Source organism: Phalangium opilio, unplaced genomic scaffold (genome assembly GCF_054372755.1).
Source record: "Phalangium opilio isolate 3A_F unplaced genomic scaffold, DU_Popi_V2 ptg000483l_1, whole genome shotgun sequence".
Lineage (NCBI taxonomy): Eukaryota > Metazoa > Arthropoda > Arachnida > Opiliones > Phalangiidae > Phalangium > Phalangium opilio.
In genome coordinates, this window is record NW_028324236.1 from 787,501 (window position 1) to 805,791 (window position 18,291).

Sequence of the window (18,291 nt, forward strand, 5' to 3'; positions counted from 1 at the left end):
TGGTTTTGCTCTATCGGACCTTCGCCGATTCGATAGTAACCGTCTGTGCTTGCTGTACAACGCGTCGCTGTACCTAGGTGTCGCCCCAGATGCCTTTAGAAAATCGCGCACCACGCTGATTCCGAAGAAAGGTGACTTATCCCAGGCCACAAATTGGCGACCTATTACTGTCTCGAGCGTGGTTCAGCGAGCTTTCCACGTGGTGCTGTCTCGTCGTCTTATGGCTGCTTTGCAGCTTAATCCCTCCCAGCAGGCCTTTTTGCCGGTGGATGGTCTACGCGCCAACACCGAGTTATTGGATCACGTTCTTCGGGATAGCAAGAAGAAATGTAGGGGTCTGTCTGTCGTTTCTCTGGATATTGCCAAGGCGTACGATAGTGTCTCTCACCACTCCCTGAAGCGTGCCTTGACACGTCTTGGGCTGGAGCCCCGAATGATTTCGTACGTCATGTACTGCTATTCCGAGTGTTCCACGACCATCTCTTGTGGTGATGTTTCCGTTCCGGATATCCCCGTCACGCGCGGAGTGAAACAGGGGGACCCCATGTCTCCCATCCTCTTCAATGCGGTCATGGATGAGTTATTCGATTCGCTTCCCACTTTCATCGGGGCTTCTGTTGGCCGGTCGCTGGTGAACGCGCTGAGCTTCTTCGATGACACTGTGCTTTTAGCTACATCAGAGCATGGTATGCGTGAACTCCTCCGTATTACTTTGTCGTTCTTCGGAGACCGCTCCCTTCATCTCAACGCCTCTAAATCGCGATCATTGGTTTGGCGGAAAGATGGGAAGCGAAAGCGTTTGCTCTTGGTTCAGGATCCCGTTTTTCGTATTGGTGAGTCCTTGATTCCTTCGGTCGCCTTTCTGGATTACTTGGGTCTCTCTTTTTCGCCGAATGGCGTGGGCCTCGCGGATTTCTCCTCGTACAAGACCGGTCTGGACCATCTTCGTAAATCCGGCCTTAAGCCGCACCAGAAGATTTCTATGTTGCGAACCTATCTTCTGCCCAGGTTCATTCACTTGTTGACGATGAGTCACTTCACCATCGGCTCATTGGAGGCATTTGATAGTCTTACTAAGTCCTTCGTTCGACAGACCTTAGCACTTCCCCATTACTCGCCGGTCGCGTTCTTTTTCGCTTCTTGTCTAGACGGGGGTCTCGGTCTTATGTCCGCTAGGTTTTCCATTCCGTTGCATACGTACAACCGCTTGGTGAATTTGCGTGCCAATGCCGCCCCTGCGGTTCAGGCGTTTTGCACCCTACCTTCGTTCGATAAGGCCTTGGCCCGTTTGATCAAGTTTTTGTCCCCTATAGTCCCTGAAAAATTTGCGGTCTCACGCTTTGGAGGGATTCCCTGGAGGCCACAGTTTATGGCGCTGGACTTAATTCCGGAGAGCAGTCCATTTCCCATGCATGGCTTCGCCGGTGCGCTCTGGTGTCGAGGGGCTTTATGTACCAAAAACTTGTGAAGACATTTCTGAACCTCTTACCTTGTCGTGGTGCCGCCTCCCATCGGGGTGACCGTCTCTGCCGTGGGGGTGTGGCCGCGTGGAAAGTTTATCCCACATTTCTCAGCGTTGCCCTAGATCCCACGCTTCTCGAATTGCGCGTCACGACAAGATTGTCAATTTCCTATGTAGTCAGGGTCGGTCGGCTAGCTTTGTGGTTCATAAAGAACCCAGGGTGGTTTGTTCGGACGGCGCTGTTCATAAGCCCGATCTAATCTTCCTTCGGGACGGCGAACTCGTCGTCGTTGACGTGACGGTTCCGTGGGAAACGCCTAGCTTATTGGTGCACCATTATAAGCAGAAGCAGTCTTATTATTCTCAACCAGCGTTTCTTGCCAAGCTTCGCGCCGACTTCCCTGACCACCCCTCGGTTCGCGTTGAAGCGTTTGTTGTTTCTGCGCGCGGAGAATTTTGCTCCCTCAATAGGACTGTTTCTGCTTTACTTAGCCTTTCTATCCACCAGCAGCAATTGGTCTGCCTGATGGCCGTTGAGGGGACGATGAAAATCCATACGCAATTTATGAAACTGGTTTGACATGTTTTTGTGCCTTTGTTACCCTGTCCCGTCTTTCGTTATAATTCTCCTTTCTGAACCCGTCATTTGATAGTTCTTTGCCGATTGCATTGTGTTTACGAACTCCAATTCACTTAAACTTACCTTTAATTGTCTTATTTTGACATTTCTTAGTTTTTGAAATTTTTGTAACGGGTATTTGATTGTATTTGTGGTACGTAACGTAAGTTTTCTCAATGATTAGCCTGACGCGTTTAACAGCTTGCCTTTGTACCGTTTGTGGTTCCTTTCGGTTTAATTCAATGCGATAGTCTAAATTGATTTCTTATGTAACTATTTTTCTTATATCGATTGTACTTAAGTCTTGTTGGGGAGCTCATGGTCGCCTCGGTAATGTAAAGGTTTGTCTATCCGAGACTGTAAAACGGAAACAATAAAATATTTCAATAGCCAAATGCCTCGTCATCTAATTAGTGACGCGCATGAATGGATTAAACTTCGCTAGTAAGATCACCATTTACAAAATCTACTGAAACGGAAATAGACTTTTCCGTATTCATGTTTAAAAGCATCTCTTCGTTAAATTGGTTCACTTCAACGTTAGTAGGGAAAAGGTGTATCGCTTCTTTTGGCGGTACACGCTCTCTATTCACTTCTAAACTTACAAAAAAGTCAATATCATCCTGATTCATACTTCCCACAGCCATTCTGTTCAAAGCTTCCGCAAATCTTTTGTCATCTTTTTGCCTCATAATTTCTTCAAGCTCTGCAAACTGGAATTCTTCCCATATTGGGTTACCAATTAACGCCGCATAGGGATTGTCAGTATCACTTTGACCTTGAAAAGCGAAATGATCGCGCACTGGTCTAAGTTGGTTAAAATCTCCAACTAACAGTACAGATACACCACCGAAATAATCTGGACAACCCATTATCTCTTGCAATCTCGCGTTAACTCGGTTAAAAACCTTGGCTCCAACCATTGATATTTCGTCAATATTTACCAATTTCACTTGACCATACATCAATCTACAATTGTGAGGAGTTTCACTTTCTAGCCTGGAAATATTCCCGGCAAATTGACTAACGGGTAGACAAAAGGTACTATGCAAAGTAGCGCCACCTATATTAAAGGCAGCCTTGCCTGTAGGTGCGCATCGGAGAACTTTAACTTCCGAGGGATTAGACCCTGGCTGCTTATTGTAAAATCTAGTAACAGCTTTAAATATGGCACTTATCAAAACGCTTTTTCTAACACCAGCGCCACCGGTAACAAATAGCCGTAAAATCGTTTCCTTGCATTTTAAATGATGCAGAACTTCATAAAATATTTCTTTCTGTTTCACATTCAGCATTCTAACTAGAGGTGTACGGTTAACCGTTTCAATCGAATAATTCGATCGAATACCGAACCGAATAATTCGATTCGGTATTCGATAAGCCTATTTTCACTATTCGATTCGAATATCGAATACCGAACTGACTATTCGGTTAAAGTTCGACTACCATAAATTTTGGTCCTTGGCACTAGAGAGACCCACCTTATTTAAAAAATATCATCCCAATTTTATTTGTCTCCCATCAAAAACTACCAGCAAGTGCATAGGAAAATTTTAAGAAATACTTGACCACCAATGAGGAAAGGTATTTTGAAATTTAGGAGCTTCTAAATGTTCTTCTCCTTGCTTTGTAATTTTATTGGCGAATATTAGGGTTACTACCCGATTAACCGCGAATAGTTGGCCTAGTATTCGCGAATATTAGGGTTAAATATTCGCGGTTACTAGGCTTAACTATTCGCGATTAATCGGGTAGGAAAAAAATTACCAAGGCCCAACTATTCGGTATTCGATTTGGAATAAACTATTCGATTCGGTATTTGATAAGGAAAATTTTTTGGTATTCGATAACCGGTTCGATACCCAAAAAGTGGTATTCGCACACCCCTAATTCTAACAACAACATTGTACTCAGAATCATTGACTAACGTCACTGACGGGGCAATAGTTCTTTCCGCATTACCATCAAGAATATTACGGGTAATATTTCCTATAGACTCCTGAACCGTATTAATTAGAAATTCAGAATCTTCAACAATTAAAGATCTATCTATTTCATTTCGATGTTCCAATTCAGGCTGAATATTAGTAAGATCAGCTTTAATAGCTTCACTTTCGAAATCTCGGACAGCCTGTTCAATGGCCGCTTCGTCAATTTCGTTATTAAATTCTTTTCTACATTCCTTTATAAACTCAAGTTTAAGTTCATACTCTGATTTCAGATCCTTTATCAAAATGTCCCTACTCTCATCGCGCCAAGGCGAGAACAACATTATTTGCTCACGATAATACTGTTCGGGTTCTTTCACTAAATTGTATCTCCGATACCGCATAATTTTAGAATGATCACGTTTTTTAATAAAACCTGAATCATTTTTCAGTTTCAACCATTTACCACATTCAACTTCAAGGTTTTCACTGTCATCAATATGACTTTGGGTTTTCGCAACTCTACGACTTTTGGAAAACTCGTACCACGTCGCAAATTGAGCTAACGTTACTGCCTCTAAATCATCTGACCTTTGAACATAATGGTCCAACATTCCAGAAGCGAAAACGTCCATACTATCTTCTGACAACTGTTCAAGCTCACTTTTGCTTTTGAGAATATGGACTATTTGTATTAACGTAAATACAGGCTCGACTACATCTAGAGACTGGAATTTGTAAAACACTATATGCCGGTTCTTGCGCGCTAACCTCGTGCGCATTCAAAAACTGATTTGCTATCACTTTCAACTTTTGCTTTACCGTACATTTAGCTGACTTTGCTCGATTAGCAGCTTCACGCAAAAGCATTGACATGCCACGCTGAGATTTTCCTATATAAGACACAATATACATAACCAGAGCGTAAGGATCAAGTGCAAACTGAATGTCCATATTCGCTTGCCAAAGGCGCAAAGTGCACGGGTTGTACGGATTAACCCTAGTACCTTTAGGGTGTCTTTTCAATAAAACAACTTTCTTTTTTATGTCATACGTAACTGCCTTAATATATTCCTCTTCACTCATTCGCAACTTTGCCAAACACTCCTCGAAACTATCTACCCAAAATTCCTTTTCTTTAGATTGCAAAAGTTCATTAAATTTTTTGGAATTCCTCTTACATTTCAGTTCTTCGTCAAGAGTACCGCGTTCTCTTAATTTCGGATCATAAACAATAGTTCTAGGCATGGGAGGAAATGGAATTCCAAAACGACAAACTGAACTGTTATTTACCTTTTTTTTACACGTTGTCGTGTGCTTGTGCATTTGCACAGACATTAACAAATCCCCATTATCATCGCTCATTTTACCAGCGCAAGAAATAACTTTATCAATAAAGTCCTCTACCTCTTTAACATTCGACAAAATATCTTTGAGCTTTGGCGCATCTTTAATCCATATCAACCCATGTTGATGGGGAGACCCCCTTTGCTGTATTTCAAATCTAAAGTAATAATCTTCAATAACACCAAGGGGACCTAGTTTTTGCAAAGCTTTAAGCAGAGCCCGAAAACGGTGGTCAAAATATCTAGCACAAGTAACAGGATCATTTTGAATAAGCTTGGCCTTTTCCGAAAAACTTAAATTCCTCATTTCATTATCCGCTAAGCGTTCTTGACCTGAGGTCACTCTCAGTATGTTCAAAAGCTCAGGCCATTTGCCTTCCGCAGCTGAAAACGTTATAAAAAAGGTAGCCGTACCAAGCTGCCTAATCATAGCCATTAACTCTTTCTGCCTATGCTGCCAATATGAAGGAGAGGACTGCAATTTCTCTAATACTCTAAAACCATCATCCTGCTTAACAATTGAATCAAGTGCACCAGCAGACGATAAAAACCCAGCAGTGTAATTAGAGCCATCTTTTCTCTTGGTTTTTCTCATACACACTTGTATAGATTCACAAACTTTCATTGTTTCCAACTTAACAAAAGCGTAAAACAATTTTGAGATATTCTTGGCACAACGTCGATCAACATTACGAAGCTCCCACTTGGCAATATCCCCAAACCTACCTTTAACCTTAAGGTTTCTCTTCTGACCGACATAAATACAGGGGAATGACAATTTCTCAGCGTCCTCGTCATAGAGCAAAGACATTGGCGTTTGACCTTCACCAGGAGCAAACTTAACATGCATGGTGTTAGTCGGAAGGAAATCGGACAATGACACTAACAACGTGTCTTGATTCCCAACTGGTAATAAATTAACTTCGCTAGCTTCATTGACTTCATTCCACATATCATCGCTATCATTTTCGTTCTGTAAATTCACTGACCCTACTGGGTTTTCCCTTAATATATCATCTTGATTTAACTGACGGTCATTTTCGTCAACAATAAATTCAAGTTCTTCTGGAATTGGATCCAATATATCGACTCTTACAGATATTCCATGCTTAATATACAACGGTGTTTTCACCAAAACCTTAAGAGCTTCGTGCATTTTTTAGGCCTAACAGTTTCATACAAATATGGTGTGTTATATTGCATTCTCCTCATAAACTCAATTTGAATAGAATCTGTTTCACGAGGTAAACTGACACTGTAGACTCGACATTTATAGGAACGTTGACCACGTTTCCCTTAATCCCCCTTTGTTGATCACAACCCAACCTTCTTATTTGCATAAAAGGTATTCGTGGTGAAATCATCCTTTCCTCCAAATTGGACAAATTAACTAGTTCTGACGGAACTTCAGGAAATTAAATCCATTTTCTCTGGAAAACTTGGGGATTTCGTTCTTCTTGACAGCTTTATTACAAGCACTACATAAAAATACTTTGTCACCCAATTCACGACCGTGAATCCCAGGAACTGCCAAAAACACTCTAGACTCAACTAAGCTACCCGATGCTTTAAAAAAAAAGATTTGAACACCCTTCACATGGCCACGTTGGACCTTCTTTTATGCTTTCAAAATACGTCTGCTCTATAAACACAGGATCTGTTCTTCTTTCTGCCACAGACAATCTATGCCTAGAACGTTCAGGGTTCCTAAACTCCACATTTGCACGACTGATTCCTAACACGTTCAGCTTCAACGTACTCTGCATCTTGGCGTTTACTAGCCATACCCAACTGATTTCTAACACGTTCAGCTTCAACGTACTCTGCATCTTGGCGTTTACTAGCCATACCCAGCTGATTTCTAACACGTTCAGCTTCAACGTACTCTGCATCTTGGCGTTTACTAGCCATACCCAGCTGATTTCTAACACGTTCAGCTTCAACGTACTCTGCATCTTGGCGTTTACTAGCCTTACTCAACTGGTCCTTTACTCGTTCGCCTGCTCTATACCACCCATCAAGCCTTTTAACTCTCTTGGTAAGTATGCCAACCTGATTTTCCCTTTCACGATAAGCCTCATTCTCCCGCTTTTTCGCCATTGATCGCGCCTCCTTCATTCTATACTCTTCATTCTGTCTCAAAATTCTCATTCTCTCTAACGGATAAACATTACCATGAGACGTAGAAGGTACTTGTTCATCGTTCGCTACCATTACAGAACAATCTGAAATATTACTAACTAAATTCATCGCTTCGTCGGCAGTAATTAACGCTACGTTTTCAGCAACTTCACTTGTACTTCCGTCTAATACATTATCCTTCATTCTACTGTGGCCAACTGGCGACGCAATAGAACCAACAAACAAATTAGAACTAGAAATACTAGAAACCGCACCTTCAACCTTACTACCATCGTGGCCAACTGACGGCGCAATAGAAGTAATGGGCAAACTAGTAATAGGACTAGACGTACTAGAACCTGTACATTCAACCTTAGCTTTTTTCTGAGCTGCTAAACCTCTTCTCCTTTCATTTTCCCTCTTCTTAAACTCAGGGTCTGATCTTTTTGCCCTCATCCTTTCCCGCGCTTTGCGCTTCCGCATTTCATCTTTACTCTCAACATTATCTTCCTCCATTTTACATACAAAAATCAAATACTCACAAAAAGAAGCGGAAAACCTGCTGGCTCTTTACAACCACTTAATTTGACTTAATATCCAACTTCGAAACACAAATATTTACTGGTAGATAAATTGACAACCTACAAGCAAAGAAAAATTCTCAAGAATGGCTCCCGCAAATTTAAAAGGTCTATTTTCAACTAGGTCGGCGTATCTGATTAGATTTAAAAAATATATATATTTTTGAAATTTTTGGTCTAACTGTTATCTACACCTAGATGGTTTTCAGTCAAACAAACAAGGAGCATAAACACAATAGTGGAAGCTTCAGTCTTATTTAAAACATGTAAAACAATTATCATCTCTGCAAATAGCTTACACATGTCTTTTTTACCAATGCTTAACCGTTTGGATTTTTCTAAAGCACTCTTATCACCAAAAACTTTTTTGATACAAAATATTTATGTTTTATATTCTTATTAAGAATAAAACAAGAGGATAAAAAAGGTTTGTCCTCTCGTACTTTTTTAAGCTTTTATCATGATTACTCTATACAACAGTAACAAGGAGTATTAAACCCATTAGTGGAAGCAGTATTTTTTTACGAAACAATCTCGCTTATGTTGATCCTCTCTAGACTTCACTAAAAACGTATAACTCCCACGAACAATATTAATAGACAGGCAAGGATTCATACCATTAAAGAAGGAGCGCGGTATTATCAATATTTTCATTTCATATAGGGAGCTAACAGTTCTGACCCTGAAACGTCACACCCTTCTATCTCTTACTGGAGTTTCATCACCCCTAATGGTTGGAAACGGTATTCTACGCGCAAAAATGCCAACCAGAGGGGGGCTGGGTGACGTCAGACTATCTCTTCCCCCTACCCAGTTGTTAGCTCCCTATACAGAGAAAAGAAATTATTATGTTTCTGAGAGCAGCTTCCCATTTTGGTTGTTGTTTTGAAAAATATATCGCAATGCACGGGCCTTGATAGATATAGGAGGCAATGAATCAAATATATCACAATGCACGGGCCTTGATAGATATAGGAGGCAATGAAGGAAATATATCACAATGCACGGGCCTTGATATAGGAGGCAATGAAGGAAATATATCGCATGCACGGGCCTTAGTAGATATAGGAGGCAATGATAATCTCTCTCTTTGCACGAGAGGTTTATCTTTAATATTTAAATAAATCTAATTATTTTTAATTATTTTAATCTTCAATAATTAACATTAATAATAGTTAAATCGTTTAAAATAAAGTTATACCTATTATCATCTCAAACTTTGCTAATATTGACGTTTAAAGTGAAGGGTACCCCTCTTGCCCGCTTTCGTCAAATTTTGGGGTATATATACGATTCGTTTCCATTATTATAGTAAGGAAAAAGCGCAATTGCGAAAACCTTTGGTGGCCGATCCCACCTTAGGGAGGCTAGACGTTTCTCGTAACCCTAGCTGATCGCCGCGTATATCCTAAAACCAAACGTTGATAATGGAGTAGAAGCCAATGATACAGATTGGTGTCTATGTGGAATAGACGGAAGACCAGTGGATGGTGGTGTTAGAGGCCAGTGTCAGTGTAAGTGCAGACTGGAGTCAATGTGGGATTGACAAATAACAGAAGATGGTGGTGTTGGAAGCCAGAAAAGTACCATACTTGTGTTCATGTGGGATGGACGAAGACCAAACATGGTGGTGTGAGAACTCAAATATAGAGTAGCCAACGGAGAGAAATACAATTTTCCAAATTTCTGTGAACTGTCAATGCGGTCCGGAAATTGGGAACACGTTTGCTCCAGTACGCAAACCGCGAACGCGGTCACGTGGGTGTACCAACGGACAGACAGACACACAGACAGACAGACACATAGACACACACACAGACACGGCCGTTACAGAACCTCTCCTGGACTACGTCACACGGAGAGGTAATAAAAATTAATTTAAACTTCTACAGATTAGGCGGTTTGAGTTTTCTTTAATGACGTGTTATTTTAGACGATTATAAAAAGGCTATGGACAAAGTCAAACGAAGTAGGGACGAAGAAGACATTTCTAAGAGCACTGATAATGATGAAATCAAAAAGAGGCGAAACAAAAAGCTAAATGACACAGATTTCGTGGATCCTTCCATGTATTGTGAAGAAGGTAATTTAAGTTTTTCTTTCTTTATTTGCTCGGTTAAATTTCTTTATATCATAGATTTTGAGCAAATAAAATGGGTTAGTAAAAAGACTGAAAAATATCAAGTACCAACTCCACCAATTTTTCCCAATCTGATAGTGAATGGTGAGTATTTTTTGTTTCATAAATGTATGGGAAAGCCTCAAAAACATACTCTGTTTAGGAGATAATTCATTGGAAGTGCCTCAGGAAGATGTTGAACTACTGGAAAAACAACACGCGGAACATATACTAAACACCGAAAAGAATGGTATAAACTCCTGGAAAAAAAATAAGTATATATTTCTAAATTTTGATATAATTTCAGACGATTCTGGCAATGAAAATCCAAATGAATGTCTAACTGATAAATTCGATAACAGTGGAAAAGGCCCATTGATTAAAAATTCAGGTCTAGGAAACGATCTACCTAGCAAGAAGCGGTCACCTACTCTAAGCAGCGATTCAGAACCAGAGCCTTTGGCAAAGAACACCGAAAAATCTGGTAGTTATTTTTGCTATTAAATTTATTGCATAATTAAAAACTTGGCGTTTTTCGGGGGAAAATCTGGTTACTTTGGTTAAACAACTGTATTTAAAATACTTCTCAATTTTGCCAATTTTGTTTTTTTTGTTATTTTAGGTGGAAAATCTAGCAAGAAGAAATTGTATAATTCTGAAACTCTAAGCAGCGATTCAGAACCAGAGCGTTTAGCGAAGAACACCAAAAAATCTGGTAGTTATTTTAGCTATTAAATTTATTGCTTAATTAAATACTTGACGTTTTTCGGGGAAAAAAACTAACATCCAACCTAAAAGGTCGTCGTTCTTCGAAGAGGATATTTGAACAGAAAACAGTGATTCAGAATCACAGAAATCAGAAGAATGTTTATAAGCTTAGAATTTCAGTCTTTTACTTCTTTAACTTAATTCTTAAAAATTAGCTTTGAAAGTCCGTAGTAAACACAGCACGCCTTCAGGGTCGTCGAAAAATCATACTGGTAGAAATTTGGAGCCTGCCTTAAAAAAGCAAACGAATGATGGTAACTACTCAAAAAGCATTGCATAAACATTAAAAAGTAATACCAAAAACGTTTAATTACAATTTTTAGCATTTGAAAAACGTGTTTTATATCATCTGAGTGATTTGAAACAACAAGTTCAACACTTGACAACTGTGGTGGGACATATTTCATCGCTTTTATCTGATAATCCAATTGAAACAGAAGATATTTCGTTGGTGACACTACCGTTAAAGACCGCTAAAGATTTAATGGATTTAGAGGAGAAAATGGGTGATCCAGAGTTTGCAAAGAAAATCGTAAGTATAGTAATAAGCCTGGCAATTTTCGTTCATGCTGATGAGAAGTACAATAATTTAAATACTATACTTTCGTATATTTACATTGATGTAAGATTAAATTATTAATTTCAGGTCAGAAAGTTATCATCATTTGGAGGAACTAATGTAAGGAATACCTCTAGAAGGATTTTAAAAGAAGCAATATCGCAATATCTTTCTGAAAATATAAACTGGACTGGGGCAAATGGAAAAACCCCTTTAAAAAAATTGAAACTAATTCAGGCGCTCAAAGGTATTCTTTCTTTCTTTTTCAAATTTCAATAACCTTGATTTAGAGCTCCAAGAATTCATACTTTGCATATGTATATTATATTTCAAACTTTATGCTTTCATTAGATGCTGTTCGATCGAACCCAAAATGTATAAGAGCGACTGAACATGAAATGGAAGAAATAATTCGGCACTGGGTTAGGCATTGTAAAGACCGTGATGGTGGTCGAAAGGAAAGGGCCCCTTAAGCAAGTCCAAAAGTTGAAAAACACTTAATAACAACATTTATCATTAAGTAGAAGACGATCATCATCATCATCATTATTTATGTATATTTTTTGGGTTGGTGGAGGTGTTTATAGTCGTACATGTATGACGCATTTTTGCAAAATAAAACTGGTTTGAATGAAAAAAGTGTAATTATAAACCTATTTTTATGATCGGCAAATTGCCAAAAAAGTCCGTAAACCGACCCTTAAAAGTAATTGAAAACGCTGACCAGTTTGATGTCGGCAAACTGCCTAAAGGGCCATTAACCGACCATTAAAAGTAATGAACAAAACTGAGCAATTTACAGTCGGTATAAAGATTCCTTGAACTTGTTAGCCAACTATTTTTGACTACGCTAGATATAGTCGCACCGACTCGCAACCAACTAAATAAAGAAGGCAATTCAATAAGCGAAATTGTTGGCATAAACGAGTTGGAGCACAGTCGACTAATGTCTAAAGCATAGTTCAGCCGACCCCCAAGTCGAAGGTTAATTTTAGTCGGCTAACATTCCAATCGTCACTTTACCGACCGTCCATAGGCTAGACATTGCCTTGGACATGGAGTTTGATGGGCCGACAATAAAACCCGGCAGCCCAGCCAACAGTTTTTTTTTTAGTCGGCCCGACTGGTTTTTGCTACTGGGGAAGTGAATTTCAAATAGTCCATGAGTTTTGAAAATAATTTGAATTTTAAAATCATCCGAAGCTGGTATTTCCTCGACATTTCACTGCGCAGATTGATCTTATAATTAGTAGACAAATCTATAAAAATCGATTCATTTTACTTTTCGCCCTCCCTTTAAACCAACTTAATTTTCCACGAACTGTATTGCGAGAACAATTGCCTCGTGTTAAAACGACCTCGTTAGGCAGAGCAATGGTATTTTAACGGTATGTAACGCGAGTCTGTTTCCATTCTGGACTTTACATATAAAATTTAAATTGTATTATACAGGGTGTCTCGGAGAAGCCTGGCACAAATTAACAGGCGTGTTCTTCGGGTCAAAAAAAGTCAAAAATGTTCTATGAACTTTTGGGCGAAAGCCCCCGTTTCAGAGTTATGTACTCTCCAAAGTTGGCCTTAAAACAATGTAATTTTGCCGATATGTGGAACTGGTATTATGTCTTTGGACAAATTGTTTTCTACTTTATCATAAGCTTATGTACGAAGAAATTAACAGCTAGTGAATTGGTTTAAAGGGCTGCTAACATTATTCGTTCTCGTATTAATAACGTTATTGCAAAAATAATAACCCCAAACAAATTTATTGCACCTTAAACGCCAGTTACTTGTTTAATTAGACTTTTTGTTTTATGTTCCTTTGGTTACAAAACATTAGCATTTACAAAAATTGTTCAAAATGACCTCCTTCAACGTTTACGCAAACTTGCGCGCGTCTTTTAAACGATTCGCGAACACGTTCGAAGATTCCTGGTGTGTTGCGGATGTTATGATCCATGAGTCCTTGATATAGTATTTGATCGGGGATTTCTATAATTAATCTTTCAGGATCAAAATGGATTCAAATGCGAAGATTGCGGAAAGTTGTTCAACGGGAAAGCCCGGCTGCAAATGCACATTCGTGAAGTGCACGAAAAGATAAAGCCATTTGAATGCCAGGAATGTGGCAAAGCTTTTTCTCGAAGGGGAGATCTCGATCGGCATTCTGCTTTGCATTCCGGCGAAAAACCTCATCAATGTCCCACGTGTCAGAAGGGATTCGCCATGAAATCTTCATTGAAGCCTCACATGTTGACGCATACGATGAAGAACCCAGATCCCGTTGATCAAAATTGATTCCCAATTATATGACATTTTATTTTATTTTATTATATTTCTTTAAATGTATTAACATTCATTTTACTTCTCCTCATCTCTGATTTTATGGGAAATTCAATTTTAGAAATATGACACGAGGTCAATTTTAATTATGTTCGCTAAGTATGTATTTGTTTAAGGGTCAACATGAAATTCCGCCAGAAGCAAAATATTGCTTAATTTGTAGGAAGTATACTTTGTAAAGCCAAATAAATTAATAAAATAAGTAAATTAATCTCGAACTGGGACTTGCACGAAATTCATTGCTGATTAGCCTTTTGGATTTAAATTTAGAACTAGTACCGGTTTAGGGCAAAGAGGCTATTTGGAAATTAACTAATTAAGATTAGGGGCTGGAAAATGTCACGCGTTTTAGATATGTAAGTTAATCATACAAGAATAAATTTTTACCTCTCCGAGTGACGTATGTCACGGAGAGGTTCTAATTTCGACGTGTCTGTGTGTCTGTCTGTCCGTTGTTACACCCACGTGACCGCGTTCGCAGTTTGCAAATCGGAGCAAACGTGTATTCAATTTCCAGACCGCATTTACAGTCCCGGAAATTGTATTCGACTTACAGGCTATTACTCCATTGCCTGTTTAACAACTCTGTTCATTTGTCCACCCCACATGGACACCAGTCTGAACTTATTGTCTTCTAAACACCACCATCTTCTTGTCTTTCGCCCATTCCACATGGACACCAGTCTGTACTTACTGGCTTCTAAACACCACCACCTTCTCGTCTTTGTCCATTCCACATGGACACCAGTCTGCACACCTGGCTTCTAACACCACCATCATCCTTAAGGTTAAGACATACGCGGCGATCGGCTAGGGTTACGAGAAACGTCTAGCCTTCCATTGACGGGGTCTTCCGCCAAGGTTCACGCAATTGCGATGTTCTTATCCATAGCTGCGATTCGAAACCCTTATATACTACCTATTTTAGTAAGGCGAAGCAGCAGTCATATCCTTCAATTCAAACGTCAATATTAGTCAAGTCTCTCAAGGTTGTTTAATTATTCTTTTTTAAAACGATGTAACGCACAATAAGGCGAACAACTAACGAAGAAAATATTTAATATTAATTATATTAATTTTAATATTTAAGATAATCTCTTTTCTCAATTCAAAATTAATACGGAAAGAGTTAAAAAGCAGTCTATCTTTTGTCTGTGTGTGTCTGTCCGTTGTCACACTAGTGCGCCGAGTTAGCAGTTCGCTTTGTTTTGATGTGTTAAGAAATCCTACAGAACCTTAATATTCACTTTTTCCATAATATAAAGTGAATATGTGGAAATCGTTTTCGTAATTACGATGCATTTAGTACTTTTGTAGCTTTAAAGCTCTGTTTCATTTTGATATTCCAAGGATGTTTTTTAATATTATTATTTGAAATGGCTGTTTATATATTACTTAAGCTATACTACATCTGTATATAGAATAATCCTTGGTTCAGTTTTTTCATGATGAAAGCTAAGGCCTGGATTCTGTCTGGTAAGTCAAGTTCGATCCGCAATTGGCTTAGTGAACCAAAGAGTAAATAATTCAGACCTGAGGTGGAGTAAACTTTGGGTTTTGATTATCGTGTCTGTAATGAAGGGACATTAACGGTTCAGAGTGAGCCGAAAATTAAATACACGTTTAAATAATCAGATTTAGATTTTATAACAGAAGAAAGCATCATGGTAGCAATTAGATCAATGAAAGGGCTACTAATCGTTATCGGGTCATAGCTTTGAAGTTTTCATTCTTGTTTCAAAGTTAATATAGAACGAGTATTGATACCGTTAGTTATTTCAAACAGAATTGTATATTTGATTTGCGATAAATGATAAAATGAAGTTTCAAGTGTGTGACTCTCTGAAATACGGTAGGGGGTAGAGACGAGTGCTTTTTACCTCTCCGAGTGACGTATGTCACGGAGAGGTTCTAATTTCGACGTGTGGGTGTGTGTGTGGGGGGGGGAGTGTGTGTGTGTTTGTGAGTTAACCCCGGGTACACGAAAAACAAGCGTGGATAGAAAGCGATTAAGGCAAGATCCGCTACCACGTTGGAGCTCGTAATGTGAAAGAATTGCGAGAGGGAATACATTAGCGCTATGGCGTGAGTTAAAGGCAATTTTCCGACTTCGGATGGACGTAAAACGAGTTTGTCTGGACCTATAGTTAAGAAAAGATCCTCTTTAGGCTCGGCTCTTCAAAGTATTGGGAAAGAAATAAGATCGGCATCGTCAAAGTATTCACCCGGTTAGATTGCGGCGAGGATAAAGTTTAGGGTTCATTTGACGGACGGCCGTATCGAAACGGATTAAAATATTTTCTCCTTACTCCGGTTTTGGGGGTTAGCGAAGGAGGATGGAGAATACGGGCAAGGTAGCTAGAATGAGAGATTCATTTTCATACGGAAAGGGCACTATGTGTAAAGGCTGGGTTGCTGCTATTTATTTATAGGACTTTGTCGTTGAAAATATCTCCTGACCCTTCAATGTGTATTTGTTATAGGTTACGATTATGATCTGTGAGTGTGTATGTTTGTGGATTGTCTGTGGAGGCTGGATAGGCGAAAAGACCTTTTTATCTAGATGTGGTACGAACTTAATGTACCTTAACCAGGAACCACGCTCCCTGGATAAACAAGGACTGTCAAAAACAGACTCAAATGGCTTCAACGTAAATATAAGAAGGCTACAAACTTGAAGACTCCTGAAGAATGGAATAATTTCAAAACATTGCGGTAGGAGCATAAAAAGCTGCTGCGTAACACCCGTACAAACTACTTTAAAACCCTGCTTGCAAATGATCCAAATAGAGGAAAATTCTTCAAGCTTCTTCGCTCAGCTAAGTCGAATCGCTCCTCGACATTACCTATCCTCGAGGATGACGGCTCTACCATAATCTGTCCAGCGCGGAGGGCAGAACTTCTTGGGGAAAGTTTCGCTGCCGTCCATTCGTTCGACACAACTGATCCAGTACCTCTCCTCCCTAAGAGGGCCCCTGTTATGGAGGCCATTAGCATAACTACAGAAGGTGTCCTCAAGTTGCTAAAATCCCTTGATCACAACAAAAGCGCTGGTCCTGATAGTATCCCACCTGTGGTACTAAAAAACTGTGCAGAATAAATTTATCCTATTCTCACAAAGATTTTCCAACAAACCCTAAACCAAGGATTGGTACCTGCAGACTGGCAAACCGCTAACGTCTCTCCTATTCACAAATCAGGCAAAACTACAGATCCCTTAAACTACCGGCCCATTTCTCTCACGTGTATAGTGAGTAAAATCATAGAGCATATACTTACTTCATCGATTTGGAAACAATTAGATGCCCACGACCTTATCAGTCATTCGCAACACGGCTTCAGGCGTTATTATTCAACGGAAACACAATTGAAGCAAACGGGAGGCAATATCTACAAAGGCCATATTCACGGACAAACGCAAGGTTAAATTATAAAAATACGTCTTGGTTTAGACCAAGGCCGAAAAAAACAAACGATATGTGTGAGGTTTATCATTTGACTGAAGTTTCAGATATTGCGATTTTTTTAAATTATTTTTATTCCTTTAATCCTTAATTTAATATTTAATTCAATCAACTGATTTTACTGTTAATCGATCTATTCCCTCTAAATTAATTTAAAAAATTACATATCTACGCTTTTTCAAGAATAAATACATTTTCCGAAAACATTTTATCATGAAATTACAAAACAAGATTAATTATTTTATTTTTTTAAATATTACATGTATATTTTTTTTAAATATTACATGTATATTTTTTTTTAAATATTACATGTATATTTTTTTTTCAAGTGTGTTTTTTTAATCTATAATTTTTTTTTATTATTTATTTTATTAATACTATAAATTTTTTTTCCTTAATACTAAATACATTTTATTTTCCAAAATACATTTTTTTTCCTAATTACAATATTTTTCTAATTATAAATTTTTTAAATACCAAATTTTTTCTCAAATAATATTTAATTTTTTTTAAATAAAATAGTTATATCAAAAATTGAGCCGATTTCTTTCCTTGCTTAATCCCTTTGTATCTTAAATGGTAACGTTGAAAGAACTGCGCTAATGTAAACAGCACTGCCATGTTCAAAACTTAATGAACTTTGTTGCAGTTTTTCCGTAGATTTCTGTTGTTGAATTTTTGATACAGTGAGAACTTTCTTGCAGTTTTTCCGTAGATATCTGTTGTTGAATTTTTGATATGGTGAAACACCATTGTTTCGTTGATTTAGAGTATAAAATTAGACTCAATAAATAATATTATTTCCGACACGTTGCATTAAATTTTTATCATATTCTGTGCTAAATTTCAGTAACATAAAGAGCATCTATAAAATATGTTTATTAAATAATGTGATTCTATAGTTTGGCTTGAATACTAGTAATTAAATCAAGTACCTAAACAATTCATAGCAATTTAGACGAATTAACAAACGGCAATGTGGAG